Source organism: Panthera uncia, chromosome D1, assembly GCF_023721935.1.
Source record: "Panthera uncia isolate 11264 chromosome D1, Puncia_PCG_1.0, whole genome shotgun sequence".
Classification (NCBI taxonomy): Eukaryota; Metazoa; Chordata; class Mammalia; order Carnivora; family Felidae; genus Panthera; species Panthera uncia.
The window spans coordinates 21,520,007-21,536,963 of NC_064808.1; the positions used below are offsets into that span (position 1 = coordinate 21,520,007).

At 35.7% G+C, this 16,957-nt stretch overlaps 1 pseudogene; it reads right to left on the minus strand.

The window, feature by feature from the left end:
• The window catches only part of LOC125928899 (profilin-1-like), a 31,164-nt pseudogene extending 16,110 nt beyond the window's left edge, over positions 1-15,054 (minus strand).
• Between the last annotated feature and the right edge of the window lie 1,903 nt (positions 15,055-16,957).

Below are 16,957 nucleotides of genomic sequence, written 5' to 3' on the forward strand. Positions count from 1 at the left end.
ATTCATCATGTGCCTATCCTGTATCAGAGATTCACTAAACCCTGTATATAGAAGAAAGAAAAGCAGACAAAATACTTTTCCTTCTATTACATGTAGAAATAACAGAACATAAGCCAGCTGTGTGGTGAGACTGTGTTAGGTGGGACAATGGAGAAAATTAAGGCCAAGTGGTAACAGGACATGTGACTAATATAAATTAGATGATCAGAAAAGACTTCTCCAATAGAGTGGCATTTTAACTAGTACCTGAAAGAAATGAGTCATACTAATGTTAGGCAAAAGCCTTTAAAGCAGACAAAGTTAGAGCAAAGATCCTGAAGCAGAGACTTCCTTGTCATGTTCAGAAATATGGCCATGTTGCCTGGAACAAGAAGCAGGGAGATAAAGTGGTAGATAATGGGGTCAGAGAAAAGGTGGGAGGTATTGAGGATGAAAGTCTAATCATTCTGGACATTATAAACCATTTTAAGACTTTGATTTTCGATCCAAGTGAGTTGAGAAGATGGTCAAATAATTTAAATTAATAATTTAAGATGCTCAAATAAGACTGACTTGGCTGGACTTCGATTTTTCAAATGTCATTCTGATGGTTGTATTGAGAATAAACTGTATAGAAACGAGGATAGATAAGAGACATGGGTGCCTTAGGGCCAAGGTAATGGTAGATAGAGACCAGTATACAGAAAGTGGAACAAAAAAGTTTTCTGCAGACATGAGATGTGGTGTGTGTGTCAAAGACAAGAGTCAGTAGTAAGTCCACATCCGGACTGTGTAGCTGAAAAGATGTGGTTGCCATTTACTAAGATGACAAAGACAGGAGATTCTCACAGGAAAAATCAGGAAAATCACAAGCAACACCCCTACTATATGCCAGCACTTTTTATATATTACCCCATTTAGTCTTTACATAAAAACATGCAGTTCAGTTATTATCCTCTACCTTTATAACAGAGGAAACCAAGAATAAGTGAGGTTAATTATTTTCCTAAATTCACACAATTAGGATAGCAAACCAGGACTCCAAATCATGTCTGTATCATCATAATGCCAGTGTTGCATTCATTATATGAGTCTATCTCTCCCACTACTTGGGATTATATAAATGTTTGCCTGGTCTTTTCCTGACTTTCTGATCCAACATTACAGTTGGATTACATGCCTTAGTGTAAATCTGGTTTCATTGTCATTTCTGGGAATGTTGTGTCCAAAGTAGATACACAGTAAGAGTTTAGAACAGAAGTATACCATGCCTTGACAAAGAAAATTAATTCCTATCATCCTGCTGGAAGCAAGATGACCAGTGTTGCCTCTGTGGCCATGATACGGTATTTAATTGTGTGAGTTTATCACTTAGAACAATATTGTTAATAATGGAATGTTGAAGTTGTGAAAATAAGACTTAGAAAACACGTGCATTGCACACATATACACAAACCAAATAAGAATCATTGAATATTAATGCTAGAAAGAACACAGCAATAACTATGTTATTATAGAAATGACAAAACAGGGCTCGGAATAATTAAACTATTTTTCAAGGTCACAATACTAAAGAATTTGGTTTCAGAGTTTCTTCATTTCTTTGCAAAGAGACATTTTGTGTTGCTCTATATCCCTAGTATTTAAAAAAGTGGATGAAAGTTTAAAAAGTATAATTTGGCAGTGTAGACGGCAAATATCAGTAACACAGGTTAATATCAGAAAGAAAAAATATGATGGATTACGTGTCTCAGAAACTTTTCTGCAAGGTTTGGTTTTCTTAGGATTAGAAATTTGGGTGGATTGGCTGCAAGTTTATCTAAGCGAATAGTATTTTTGTTTGGATAGCATGGCAACTTTGCTCAGGCAGTTGATCTCTGTGTCTCAGTATTCACCTGAAGTAAAATTTCCATAAAGGTTATTGTTTGAGAAATGGGTAGTTTGTTAGAATCTTTCAATTAGTAAGACATTGTTTGCTGATTCTGTGTCACTTGGAAGCTTCATTAACTCTTTCAATCCACTGGAGCCCTGTCAGGCAATAACTATTTCAGTGAATGAAGTAAACCCACTAGATTTTGAAAACCATTCAAAAGAATGACTCCAATGAAGAGCTGACATGAGATTCTTAATCTCTATCCCACACATACTGCTTTCTCTCATTGCAGATGTTTACACATAAAATGTATGCATAACCTTCTGATGTCAAAATCATGTTACTTTTTGAACCAAGGAAAGGTAATATATTTAATAGTTGAGAATTAGCTACTACCAGAATCCTATGTACACTCTCCCAACTTATTAGAACATTTTAAAGGCAATTGTATCTAGAAATGTGTGTGTTTTGAGTAAGACTCAAGGTTAAGTGGTAATGAATTGCTTATTAAAGCAAGCTCTTTCATGTGACATTAATACCTTTAATTAAAACTGGAACATTTTTTAAAATAATGGAAATTTCAGATTGTTTCACCACTTTTTTTTTGGCAAAAGTTCATGTCTAGAATGGAGGAGGAGGATTGTCTGAGAATTTAGTGATGTAAGGTCCTCAAAAAACACATTAGGTAAATTAAGAAAGGAACTGGAGACCTAACATAATAATTCTTGTGTGTCTAGACTCAGTTGTCTAGAATGGATGCTTGAATATATTTGAATCTTTCTGTTTTATTTTATTTTATCCTTGCGTTTTTTATGTCACTATCTTTAGGTTCAAGCTGTATGGTAAATTTTCACCATTAAATAGAAGTCATATAAATAAAGTCAGGTTTAATTAACAAATGCATATCTTTTATGGAACAAATAACTCATTCATTGTAAATTATTCACAAAGGGCATTCAGAATGTCATAGAAATTAATCATTATGGTTATATTTGTGTATATATGTGTGTTTGTACATATGCATGTGTGTGTATAAATATTTCTTTGACTAAAGCTCTGAAGGTTAAAATACTGTTAGTGGGTTTTTAAATAATATTTTTAAGAAAAGTGATTAGGAATACTGGAATATATTAAGCATCAACACTGCTTATTTTATTCTTTTAGGGTTTTGCTTATTGGAGCCAGACTTCCTGAGTTTGAAACTTGACTCCAATGCTCGTTAGCTGAGCAATTTTCTTATTCATAAATTGCTTCATCTTCCTAAAATGTTAAATGAAGGAGAGAATAATACTATGTCATAGGGTGGTTGTCATAATTTAGATAATGAATATATGTGAATTTCTTAGAACATTGTCTATAATTTAATACATGTGCAAATAATGTTAGCAGCTGTCATTATATTTTACTTTAACTGGCATTTGGCATTATTGTCTTGGATTTTTATAAAATATATTTGATTTGACTCTACTAGGTTATATCTTATGTTAGATTACAACTCTTCTATTTAACATCTAAGATATTTTATGTATTTATAAAAATATTTATTGCACAAATATTGGAAATAAATTTATCAATAAGCAAGAAGAAAAATACATAATCTCATCAACAAAAATGATCACTATTTATATCTGGTGATTTGTGGGTTTCTTTTCAGTCATGTCTTTCATTAGTATTTTACATAGTTTAAGTCATTATCTACATGAACTTTCATATTATAATTACCTAGTTAGCATTTAATAAAAGCATTTTGGTATATCATCACAAAAAATATTTTAATGTGTGCATAATATCCCATATGGTAAATAAAGCATGATTTAATCATATTTCTATCATTGGTCATTTAGCCTATTGCCAATTTTAGCATTAAGAGCAAACCTATCGCATGACTTTGTTACATTAACATTTGTTAAATAAAGCCTTGTTAAATAGTTCAGGATGTAAAACAAAAGACCACAAGAGAAATTGATACAGAGAGATTTATTACTCACAGGTCACGGAGGAACTATTAGGCATGTCAGGGAAGTCAAGGCAGGAGGTAGGCAGAAAGAGCCATAAGAGTTGGGCCACATGATCTTATTAGGGTCTTATTAGGGTCTGTGGGTGGAGTGTTTTGGGGTGCCCCAGTTAAGACCCAATTGGTCAATTAAAACCAAGAGTGGAGTTTGGGTAAACTCTAAGCAGGGGGTGGGGTCTTAGGGGCACACAAGGAGAAGGCCCAAGGAGGAGGGGAGACTTCAATCAGAAGGGCAATTGGGAAGTCATTTCTAGAACTTATATTTGCTTGTGACTCTGAGGGCTGTTATCTAGAGCATACACTTGCATGAGGGGTTTAGTGGCAGCTTAAGACTCCTGGGAAGTTACTGGCCAAACAAAATGGATGCCAAGGCAGCAGTACTATGGAGTAGCTTAGCTAAACTCTCGACATCCTAAAAATGGCATTATTACTCATACAGGTTTGTTTCCTTTTGTATTTTTTATTATGAAACATTTCCAGAAGATTACAAGGACAATTTATATAAATGCATGAGGAGCTCAAACTATTTTTCAAAAAAAATTGAACAAAATTTCAGTACTACAAATGGCATCTCACTGATTCCTGCCCATTTTTAGTGATACTCTAGAAAATTGTAATACTCTAAAGAAAATTGCAGATTATCCTTTTTTCTTGTTATGCAAATAGCACACATATCTAAGATAGAAATATAGATATAGTACAATAAAATAACACATGGAAACATACAATAAAAAGTGTCTTCTATCCACCCCACATTCCCAGAACCAGATGGATAACCAGAGTAACAGAAAATGACCTCTAACTCTTTATTTGGGAATAGCCACAATCTCTCTCCACTTTTCTTTTCCTTTGCTCCCTTGTCTGGCTGCCTAGCTAGCCATTGGCAGTGTGACAGAACAGCCAATGGATTATGGGCTTCATCTCTGCTATGTGATTATAGACCCTGAAAAATTGCAGTCTGCACCACACCAATACAAGATGCTTGATGTGTTACTTCCCTAGCACAACTCAACAAGGTGACTGTCATCTCCTTTACACAACAAAGCAATCATCAACAACAAAACTGAATTGCTTGTCCAGTGTCACATAGTTGGTAAACAGAGGGCTTAATTTCATACCCTGATCACTCTTGCCCACAGCACCACGCAACTTAGAAAATGTAATCACTGTATAAATTCACGAACTTTTTTTTTTTAACATTTATTTATTTTTGAGATACACAGCACAATCGGGGGAGGGGCAGAGAGAGAGAGAAAGAGGGAGACACAGAATCCGAAGCAAATCTGCTTGCTGTCAGCACAGAGCCCGACGTAGGGCTTGAACTCACAAACTGTAAGATCATGACCTGAGCCGAAGTCAGAAGCTCAACCGACTGAGCCACCCCGGCACCCCTTTGCTAACTTTTTAAATAAAAAATCCTATCAATCAATTTGAATTTATTTAGTTATTACTATGCTTAATAACTACGTTTATTTTCTCTTGTCTGTTTTTTTAATTTATGTGAAGTCATATAACATAATTTCCTGTTATAGATTTGAAATTCACTCTACTTTGTGAAATCTAAAGTTAAATAATGATGTAACAAAAATAACAAATCATTTTGATCCAAGGAGTTGAGTAATTAGATAAATTTAGAAAAGTTACAGAAATATAATTAATATTTAGTCTAGATTTCCCTAAGAGTTCCTAATTTTAGAAAATATGCATATGTTATCCAGAGATAAATTTCTACAACATAATCCATCTGTTATCCAAATAAAAATGTTGATATAAAAAAGTAACTCTTAAAAATCATAACATGGAGGTCCTAATGACTGGGTATTTAGTTCCAGTGACAGGGCTGTATCTAGAGACAGTGACGGGAATTGGGCTGAAAGTATCTCCTATACATGTAATGAACACTGCATTTCCAAAAGTTGCTATTAATCCTATGCTTTCAGAGTCAGAATTTTATGTACATTGAATGTTTTATTTCTATTTTTTATCGTACTAAGAACACTTAATGCAAGATCTAAGCGGTTAACAAAGTGTACGATACAGTATTGTTAATTCTAATCACAGTGTTGAACAACAGTCAGTCCTACTGAACAGCAAACTCCCCATTTCCTCCACCCCAGCTCCTGATATTCTACTACCTTCTATGAGTTTGACTCTTTGAAATAACTCATGAAAGTACAATCATGCAGCATTTGTCCAACTATGACTGACTTATTTCACTTCGCGTACCGTCTCAAGGTTCATCTATGTTGTAGCATGTGGCAGAATTTCCTCTTTTTTTTGACTAATATTCCACTGTTTGCATATATTACATTTTCTTTATCCATTCATCTATCAATGTAAATTGAAGTTTTCAAACATCTTGCCTGTTTTAAACAATGCCACAAAGAACACAGGAGTGCAAATAGGTCTTCTAGATTTTAATTCCTATGGATAAATACCCAAAAGTGGGAAGACTGTGTCACATTGTAGTTCTATTTTAAATTTTTTGAGGAAACTCCATACTGTTTATCATTCTTTTTTTTTAATTTTTTTAATGTTTATTTATTTTTGAGAGACAGAGAGAGACAGAGTGTAAACAAGGGAGGGGCAGAGAGAGAGGAAGACACAGAACTCGAAGCAGGCTCCAGGCTCTGAGCTGTCAGCACAGAGCCCAATGTCGGGCTCAAGCTCATGGATTGCAAAATCATGACCTGAGCTGAAGTCGAATGCTTAACCAACTGAGCCACCAGGTGCCCCCGTTTATTATTTCTAATTTCATAATTCTACTTTCTGGACGCTATTGCTGATAAGAGATTAGAGGAAGCTGGATGGCTGTAACTGCTTTTCATGTTAAAATGACAAAATTTAGAAAAATTAGAAAAGAAATGACAAAAGTGCTATTTTCATTGTGGGACAAGCACTCATTCACACTTCAGCAGTTATCAAAAGAATTTTTTTCTTGCAGGGTATTACTAAATAAAGTCGGGGATTACTAATGTCATATAGAATAATTTCCAGTGGATGGTTTAAGTTCATAGTCTTAATGATTAGGCTATAGGTAGTAAAAATTGGAAAAATGAACTTACGTTACTAGATAAATTAGGCTGCTGCACATCTGAAACTCATAGCAACAGTAAACTCAAACTCATATAAGTTCAGGAAGAACTAAAAAAATTAATGTATTTACTAAGAGGTATATTTTTAAAGAGTAAAAACATCTCGTTTGGCAATAATGCATTTGCTAAATACATTATTAGTGTTCAGCGTACAACATTCCATGCACTTCTGTCTAAATATGCATAAATATAACAGCCAGATGGATTGTGCTAATGCCAGCATTGCAAAACATTACCTCAAGCAGAAGCACTCTATAATAACTAGATTAATCAGTAATTGCTTTGGTGTTCATCAAAATATCATTAATCCTTATAAATTAAATGGTTATTAATGCACATGAAATATGGATTTACAAAGAAAAAAATCTTTGTAATTATTGCCTTTATTGTTGTTCTCTGTGTTTACGAGTTATTTTAAAGGTAGGAATGCAACACTCTAGGTCCTTATAACAGGCACACTTTAAATCAGAGTATACAAGTTGTTTGTTTTAATTCCTCTCTGACCTCAGCCGCAGCAATTTCTTACTTGACACACCTCCAAAGGCAAGAGAATTAAAAGCAAAGATGAACTATTGGGACCTCATCAAGATAAAAAGCTTCTGCACTGCAAAGGCAACAATCAACAAAACTAAAAGGCAACCGACGGAATGGGAAAAGATATTTGCAAATGACATATTGGACAAAGGTTAGTATAGAAAATCTATAAAGAACTCACTAAACTCCACACCAGAAAAATAAATAATCCAGTGATGAAATGGGCAGAAGACATGAATAGACACTTCTCTAAAGAAGACATCCCGATGGCCAACAGGCACATGAAAAGATGCTCAACACCACTCCTCTTCAGGGAAATACAAATCAAAACCACACTGAGATACCACCTCATATCGGTCAGAGTGGCTAAAATGAACAAATCAGGAGACTATAGATGCTGGAGGGGATGTAGAGAAACGGGAACCCTCTTGCACTGTTGGTGGGAATGCAAACTGGTGCAGCCTCTCTGGAAAACAGTGTGAAGGTTCCTCAAAAATTAAAAATAGATCTACCCTAGGACCCAGCAACAGCACTGCTAGGAATTTACCCAAGGAATACAGGAGTGCTGATGCATAGGGGCACTGGTACCCCAATGTTTATAGCAGCACTTTCAACTATAGCCAAATTATGGAAAGAGCCTAACTGTCCATCAACTGATGAATGGATAAAGAAGTTGTGGTTTATATATGCGATGGAATACTACTGGGCAATGAGAAAGAATGAAGTATGGCCTTTTGTAGCAACGTGGATGGAACTGGAGAGTGTTATGCTAACTGAAATAAGTCATACAGAGAAAGACAGATACCATATGTTTTCACTCTTATGTGGATCCTGAGAAACTTAACAGAAGACCATGGGGAAGGGGAAGGGGAAGAAAAAAAAGTTAGAGAGGGAGGGCGGCAAACCATTAGAGACTCTTAAAAAATGAGAATAAACTGAGGGTTGATGGGGGGTTAGAGGGAGGGGAAAGTGGGTGATGGGCATTGAGGAGGGCACCTGTTGGGATGAGCACTGGGTGTTGTATGGAAACCAATTTGACAATAAATTTCATCTTAAAAAAATAATAATTCCTGGCAATTTTCTCTGAAGCACACCTTTCCTTTAAAAGAATATGCCTCTGGTATCTTTATCTTGAAAAACCCTAAATTTATCTTTATTCCAAGTAACACTTTTTTTTCAATTGGCAGATGAGGCAAATTTCATGCTATTCAGTGACAGACATACCACCTTGCTTATAGATCTTTTAATTCCCTTTATCCCTATTTTTACATTTGCTTTTTAATTTTCTTTAATTAAAACATCATATATGTACAGAAAATTGCTTAACTTTAAGTCCATAGATCTATGATAATTCTCACACTCATGGAAATACCACCAAGATCAAGAAATAAACTGTTACCAACACCCAAAAAGATAGACAAGGCTCCTTGTAAACACTGCCCTCCTTTTCAAACCCAGAGAAAGCATTTTTCTGATTTCTAACACAGTATATAAACTTCACTTATCCTTGAACTTTATGTAAATGGAATTATAAATTAGGTGGGCTTTTTTAAAACATTTGATATTTTGACCATTTTTTCATTATAGTTTAGTATCGCATTGCATGAATATAACATGATTAATTTTTTCATGCTACTCTTAATGTATATTTAGTTTGATTCCCATAGGGGCTATTAAATCTGCTATGACAATTCTTATACATGTCTTTTGGCCACAGGTGCACATATTTCCACAGAATACATACCTGAGTATATTTAGAATTTTATGTTTTTAATTAATTAATTTATTTTTGAGAGAGAGAGAGAAAGAGAGAAGAGGGAGAGAGAGAAAGCAGGGGAGGGGCAGAGACTGAGGGAGAGAGAGAAAATCCCAAGCAGGCTCAATGCTGTCAGTGAAGAGCCTGATGTGGGGTTCGATTCCACCACCCAAGAGATCATGATCTGAGCCTTGTTCAAGAGGTGGATGCTTAACAGACTGAACCATCTGGGTGCCCCATAACTGAATATGTTTGAATTTAGTAGATAATGCTAATAGTTTTTCAAGGGGTTGTACCAATAAATCCATCCACAGAAGTTAATAAGAATTATAATTGTATTATGTCTTTGCCACCACATTACTTTTCAGTCTTTAAAACTTGAACCATTCTGATGATCATGTGGTGGTATCTCATTTTAGTTTTAATTTTCACTTGACAACTAATGAAATAGAGGTCATTTTCATATAATTATTTGATGACGGTATCTCTATACAGTATCCTTATTTATACACAAAATATTTATATCTATAAACATGTATATAGAGAGAAATATTAGGAAAAAAGTAAAACAAAACAGCATCAAACCAAGTTGGTAATTTAATATTCTCCAATGAATATTTTATTTATGGAATGAAATGGAGGAAAAAGCACAGATATTTTGAAATATATTTATATCTATGGGAAGAAGTTGTGAAAATGTTTTAATCATAGTATTATTCCTTAAACTTTTTTTTTTAATTGAACACTAACTCCCTCATCTACTAGGACTCTGAGAAGTGGCTAGTGACCATGGGTAAGGAGGATGAGTAGGTTTTAGGCAGTATTACTCTATGAGATCTTCAATCTGATTCCCTCTGTCAATGACCAACAGTATCCACTGATGCTGAAAGAACTGAACGCAGTAGAAAAAGTCCAGGTTCAGGTGAGTGACTCCAAGAGCACAGTGGCCGTTGCCTTCATACATATCATTTTGTACCACAGCATGGCCACCTTTATTGGCCTGTCCATCAAGGTCAAGCTTTTGCAATCCCTTCCTTAGCATTTCAAGAGGGATGTCCACATTACACTAAGGACCCATGCCTTGGAGCATGCAGTGAACAAGCAGCTGTGGACAAGGAGTGGGTGGCAGCTGCACTGGAGGAGACCCATGAGCTAGAGGTTGTGAACTAGTCCCTGATGGAGACTCCTGAGTCAAGCTTTTAGCCCCCAGCCCTACCCATGGCTCATGCATGGCCTTCGTTTCTTGAATCGCTGACAGAAAGAAACTATTTTTTATTCTGTAATAAATCCTTAGTTTATGATTAGAAGTTCAAGTTTTGGGACCCTATTTCTTATAGGCTATTGTCCCTAATATTACTGCTTTGCAAGAGTTCTTTTTACATTCAGGATACAAACTCATTAGCAGTTACAAATGGGAAAAGTTTCGCCTTTTAAATAAATTATTGTAGGTCAGTTAGATATTTGTATGGAAGTTTGGCTCATAAATCATGACATATGCAAATAACAAAATCAGGAAGATTGAAGATCTAATGTAAATAATTGTGGGAAATAAAACAATACACTTTTGAAAAAGTATAATGTAAATATCTATGGATTTGGAACAGTGAAAGTTTTATTAAGCACAACATTAAAAAATTGAAATTTGGGCAACATTCACACCTATAGAGTTCCTTGGAGAAATAGGTAATTCTAGGACTGGAATAGTGAAAACACAAGATAAGCCTGGGGGCATCTGTTAGTGCCAGACAGTAAGAAAGCACTAAAAAAATGAAAACAAATGAACACACAAAAACACACAACCAAGAGAGTATGTCAAAAGGGCACAGGAGCCATTTGAAAGAGCTCTCAATGACCAAAGCTGGAACAATTTGAGCAAAATAAATAAATATTGGCTGGTCACCCGAAGTTTAAAATTAATATCTGTGAGTCCATACTAGCATAAGTAAATGATAAAATTGGGGCATCTGGGTGGCTCAGTCAGTTAAGCGTCCGACTTCAGCTTAGGTCATGATCTTGTGGTTTGTGAGTTCAAGCCCCTAGATGGGCTCTGTGCTGACAGCTCAGAGACTGGAGCCTGCTTCGGATTCTGTGTGATTCTCTCTCTCTGCCCCTACCCCAGTCACACTCTGTCTCTCTATCTATCTCAAAAACAAGTAAACACTTAAAAATATTTAAAAAAAAAATAAATGATTAAATACATAAATAACTAAATGGGGTTTCTTAGTTAATTTAGGCTGCTATAACAAAAATACCATAAACTGTGTGGCTTATACATAACATTTATTTCTCACTGTTCTGGAGTCTGAGAAGTTCAGGATGATGGTGCCGGCAGATTCGGTGTTTGCTGAGGACTTCCAGGTTCACAGACAGCTATCTTTTCACCATGTCCTCACAGAGCAGAAAGAGCTAGGGAGCTCTGTGGGATCTTTTAGAAGAATACTAATCTCATTCATAAAACTTATCCATCCTCATGACCTAAGCACTTCCTAACGGTGCTACCTACAAATACCATCATATTGGATATTAAGATTTCAACATGAGTTTTGGGGAGATGCAAAAGTCAGGCCGTAGCATGGGGGCAGAAGAAGCACATTTCCTATGGAGAAGAATTCCAAAACATGTATGCAGATACTCTGCTCTCAAGGACTTGAGTATATTTCCCCACTTTTTAAATATGTGCTGCTCATACTGACTCCCTTCCAAAGAGCATAGCATGAAAAGGGAAAAAAAAGAATTACTCTACAATGGAGAAAGCCAACAAATTTTAGCCAATGAGTCAAGAGTGTATACTCTTGATGTGTTAGAATGAAAATGGAACTTTACTTCTATGGACTTCTTCCAAAAATCACACATAATCCCAGCCTAATCATGAGAAAAACATGAAGCAAATCTCAGTTATGGGGCAATCTAAAAAATATCTAACTCCTCAAAATTGTTAAGGTTATCAAAATCAAGGTCTGAGAAACATTATGGTCAAGGCTCAGCACACATGTCAGATAAATGTACTCTAGGATCCTGCACGGGATCATGGAACAGGAAAAGAACATTAAGTAAAAACTAAGGAAATATGAATAAAGTGTGAATATGATTAATGATAATGTATCAACATCAGTTCATTAGTTATGACAAATGTACCATACTGATATATTTACAATAGGGAAAACAGGATGTGGGGGTATACAACAACCCTTGCAACTTTTCTGTAAATCTAAAACTATTTTAATGTAAAAATCTTATTGCAAATATTACAAGAAAGTGAAAAGTCTAGCCATTGAATGTGAGCATATGTTAAAATACATATAAACAATAAAGCCCTTGTATTTGGAATATATAATGTAAGTAATAATGTAAGTAATTTTTAAAAAGAAGCTTTTCTGATATATAAGGTTATCCATTTTTAGGATACTGTTCGATTAGTTTTGACAAAAATGTATGGTCATTTGACTAACAGAACAATCAACATTAAGAATATTCCAATCACAGGGGTGCCTGGGTGACTCAATCAATTAAGCGTCCAACTTCAGCTCAGGTCATGATCTCATGGTTCATGAGTTTGAGCCCCTGCGTAGGACTCTGTGCTGACAGCTCAGAGCCTGGAACCTGCTTCAGATTCTGTGTCTCCCCCCTCTCTCTGCCCCTCCCATCCTAATGCTCTGTCTCTCAATAATAAATAAACGTTAAAAAAATTAAAAGAATATTCCAATCACTTAAATCCTTTTGCAATCAATGGCTTTCCCCCATCCTAACCATTCCAATGATTTTACTCATTATTTTTCTGTTTTCTCATTCATTGATATCTGCTCTTAAGTTTATTTTCTTCCTTCTGCTTACTTTGAATTGAATTCACTCACTTATTCTCATTTCCTAAGGTAGAAGCTTACATCATTACCTTTCATCTTTTCTTTCCTGCTTTAATATAAACACTGCTATTAATTTCCCTGTAAACATTGCTTTAGCTTGATACCACAAATTTAATTGAGTGTGTTTTTATTTTCATTTAGTTCAAAATATTTTCTAAATTTCTTTGTGAATTTTTTTTCTCTGTAACATATTCTTATTCAAAAAATACTGTTGAATTTCAAAATATTTCAATTTTGTCAGTCATCTTTCTACTATTGAGTCATTGTTTGATGCCAATGTAGTCAGATAACATAATCTCTATGATTTCAATTCTTTTAAAATTAATAAGACTTACTTTTATAGCCCAGGATATGGTCTGTTTGGGTGAATGTTCCATGTGTACTAGAGAACAGTGTGCATTCTGTGATGGGTAGCTGAAGTGTTCTATGAACATCATATTGCTTGCTCATGTTGTTCAAATGTACTATAGGATCATTGAATTTTAATCCAATTGTTCTTTTCATTACTGAGGGAGCAATGATGAGATATCATACTATGATCATGGATTTTCTGTTTCTCCTTTCATATATTTTGATATTTTCAAATAGTGTGAAGCACAATTACTAGGCTTATACATACTTAAAATTGCTATGTCCTCTTGAGTAATTGTCCCTTTTATTAACATGAAGTATTCCTTCTCCCCCCACCCAGTAATATTTATCATTCCCAAGTCTAACTTTGTTAGTACAGTCCCTCAAGATTTATTTTCATTAGTGTTTTCATTGTATATATTTTATTATTTATATATAATCTATTTTATCTTTGTTTTTAAAGTCTGTTTTTGTGGGGAAGGAGACAAGATGGCAGAACAGCATGGAAGTTTTTTGTGTGTCTCACGTCCATGAAATACAGCCAGACCAAAACTAAGCCATCCTACACACCTAGAAAATTGATTGGAGGATTAACACAACAATCTGCATGACCTGAACCACAGAATTCAGCAGGTATGTGGTGTGGAGAGGTGAACTTGAGGAGTGAGAAGGAGCAGGAAGGGAAGTGCTTTTGTGAATGGAGAGAGGACGGAGACTAGGGCAGGGGAGAATACAGGAAAAGCACCCCTCCCCAAAAGCAGCTGGAGAGAAAGTGGAAAATTGGAAACACCCACAGGGACTAAACTAAAAAGGGATAAAGGAGAAAGGAGACGGTTTAAATTCCATTAAGACTGTAAACAAGGGGGACACAAAGTCTGCAACTCTGCAGCTCAATACCTGGCGGTGCTCTGGTGGGAAGGGCAAATCCCCAGGAGCAGATTGGGGTCCAGGAGGTTCTTGGGCTACACGGGGAGAAGCGGTTCCACTGCTGGAAGGACATTTGGTAGGGGCTGTGAGGCCACCTGGGCCCAGCAGACCCCAGAGAACAGCCACATTTGCTGGTGCTAGAACAAAGTCACTGGGGGTGAAGCCTGGTGCCAGATGTGTGTTGTGATTTTCCATAATCCCTGAGGTGCTGCTGCTACACTGTCTCGTGAACATTTTCTGGGGCGGGCTGGCACCTGGCCGCAGTCTTGGGGCACCGGCAGCAGCAGGGTCCAGCAAGCATTCCTGGGTGCAGCTGACATTCGGCCATTGCCCATTCGGCCATTGCTTGGTGAGACCCTCCTGCAGGGGGGTGGAACGGGTCAAAGCTGCAGTCCTTTGGAAGTAAGGGCCAGGGAAAACAGCCACATCTGAGACAAAACTCAGGAGAGAGGTACTGCTTGGGGCCTGGTCACGGAGAGTGAAAAAGCGGGGAGTGGAAGAAAGCTGAAGACAGAGGACAGGTGCATGATTGCTGATCCGGGAGAACAGAGTTCCAAAACTAGAGACTGGGTATCTGGGTGGAGCCATTTTCACCTCTCCCGTGCATGCGCATACGCACCTACGAGCGCTGCGACACTCCACCCCCTGTAGGCTAACAGCGCCATCTAGTGGAGAGCAGAGCCCTTACATTGATCCCCACCCAACTGGGCCAACTTCACTCTTCAACAACACAAGTCTCACTGCCTGCTCAGTTTATGGACTATAAAGCGCTACATAGTCTGACTTCTAGGGAAAAACAAAGTAATTTCAGTCAATCCGTTGGGTCCATCTATTCAATTTTCTTTCTTTTTTTTACACTTTTCTTTTTCTTGAGTGCAGAAAGAGAAAAAATTCATTTTTATTTTCAATTTTTATTAAAAATATTTTTCTTTAATTTTTATTACTATATTTTTTTTAATTTTTTTTTTTAACGTTTATTTATTTTCGAGACAGGGAGAGACAGAGCATGAACAGGGGAGGGTCAGAGAGAGGGAGACACAGAATATGAAGCAGGCTCCAGGCTCCGAGCTGTCAGCGCAAAGCCCGACGCAGGGCTAGAACTCACGGACCGCAAGATCATGACCTGAGCCGAAGTCGGCCGTCCAACCGACTGAGCCACCCAGGCGCCCCATTATTACTATATTTTTAAATTTTGTGTAAATTTTTTCAAATTCTATTTCACTTCCATCATTTTAGTCTATTTCAGTGAATTCACCTTTTCAAATTTTTAAACAATTTCCTTTTATTTTTCTTTTTTCTTTTTCTTTTTTCTCTTTTTTGTTTCTTTACTTTTTCTTGAATGCAGAAAGAGAAAAACTTAATTTTTACTTTCAATTTGTATTAAAAATATTTTTCTTAATTTTTTACTATATTTTTTGCTTTTATGTAAATTTTTTCAATTGTATTTTACTTCCATCATTTTATTTTAGTCTACTTAGTGTATTCACTTTTCTCAAATTTTCAAACGATTTCCTCTTTGTTTCTTTTTTAATCTTTTTTCTCTTTTTCATTTCCTTTCTTTTTCTTCAATACAGAAAAAGAAAAACTCATTTTTATTTTTATTTTTATTTTTATTAAAAATATTTTTCTTTAATATTTTTTCTACGATATGATTTACTTTTGTTTATATTTTTTCAAATTCTATTTTAATCCCATCATCTCATTTTAGTCTACTTCAGTGTATTCATTTTTTCAAATTCTCAAACGATTTTGTTCTTTTCTCTCTTCCCCCCCCTTTTTTTCTCTAATCTGTCAAACCACTTTCAACACCCATACCAAACACACCTAGAATCTAGAATCATTTATTCTATTTTTGTGTGTGTGTTTTTAATACTTTAATTTTAATATTTTTTTAATTTTAATTTTTTATTTTAATTTTTCTACCTCATTAATTCCTGTCCTCCATTCAAAATGACAAATGAAGGAATTCACCCCAAAAGAAAGCATGAAGAAATGACAGCCGGGCATTTAACCAACACAGATACAAGCAAGATGTCTGAACCAGAATTTAGAATCACAATAATGACAATACTGGTGTTATTAGTCAAATATAGTCAAAAATAGATTAGAATTCCTTCTGCAGAGATAAAAGAAGTAAAAAATTGTCAGAATGAAATTAAAGATGCTATACTGAGCTGCAATCACAGATGGATGCAGCAGCGGCAAGGATGGATGAGGCAGAACAGAGAATCAGCGATATAGAGGACAAACTTACAGAGAAAAATGAAGCAGAAAAAAAGAGGGAGATTAAGGCAAAGGGGCATGATTTAAGAATTAGAGAAATCAGCAACTGATTAAAAAGGAACAATGTCAGAATCATAGGGGTCCCAGAAAAGGAAGAGAGAGAAATAGGGGTAGAAGGGTTATGTGAGCAAATCATAGTGGAAAACTTTCCTAACCTGGGGAAAGACACAGACATCAAAATCCAGGAAGCACAGATTTATATCAAAAGCAACAAAGATTAGAAAGGACCAGAGAACACCACCAGAAAGTCCAACTCTACAAGCATCATAATGGCAATAAATTCAT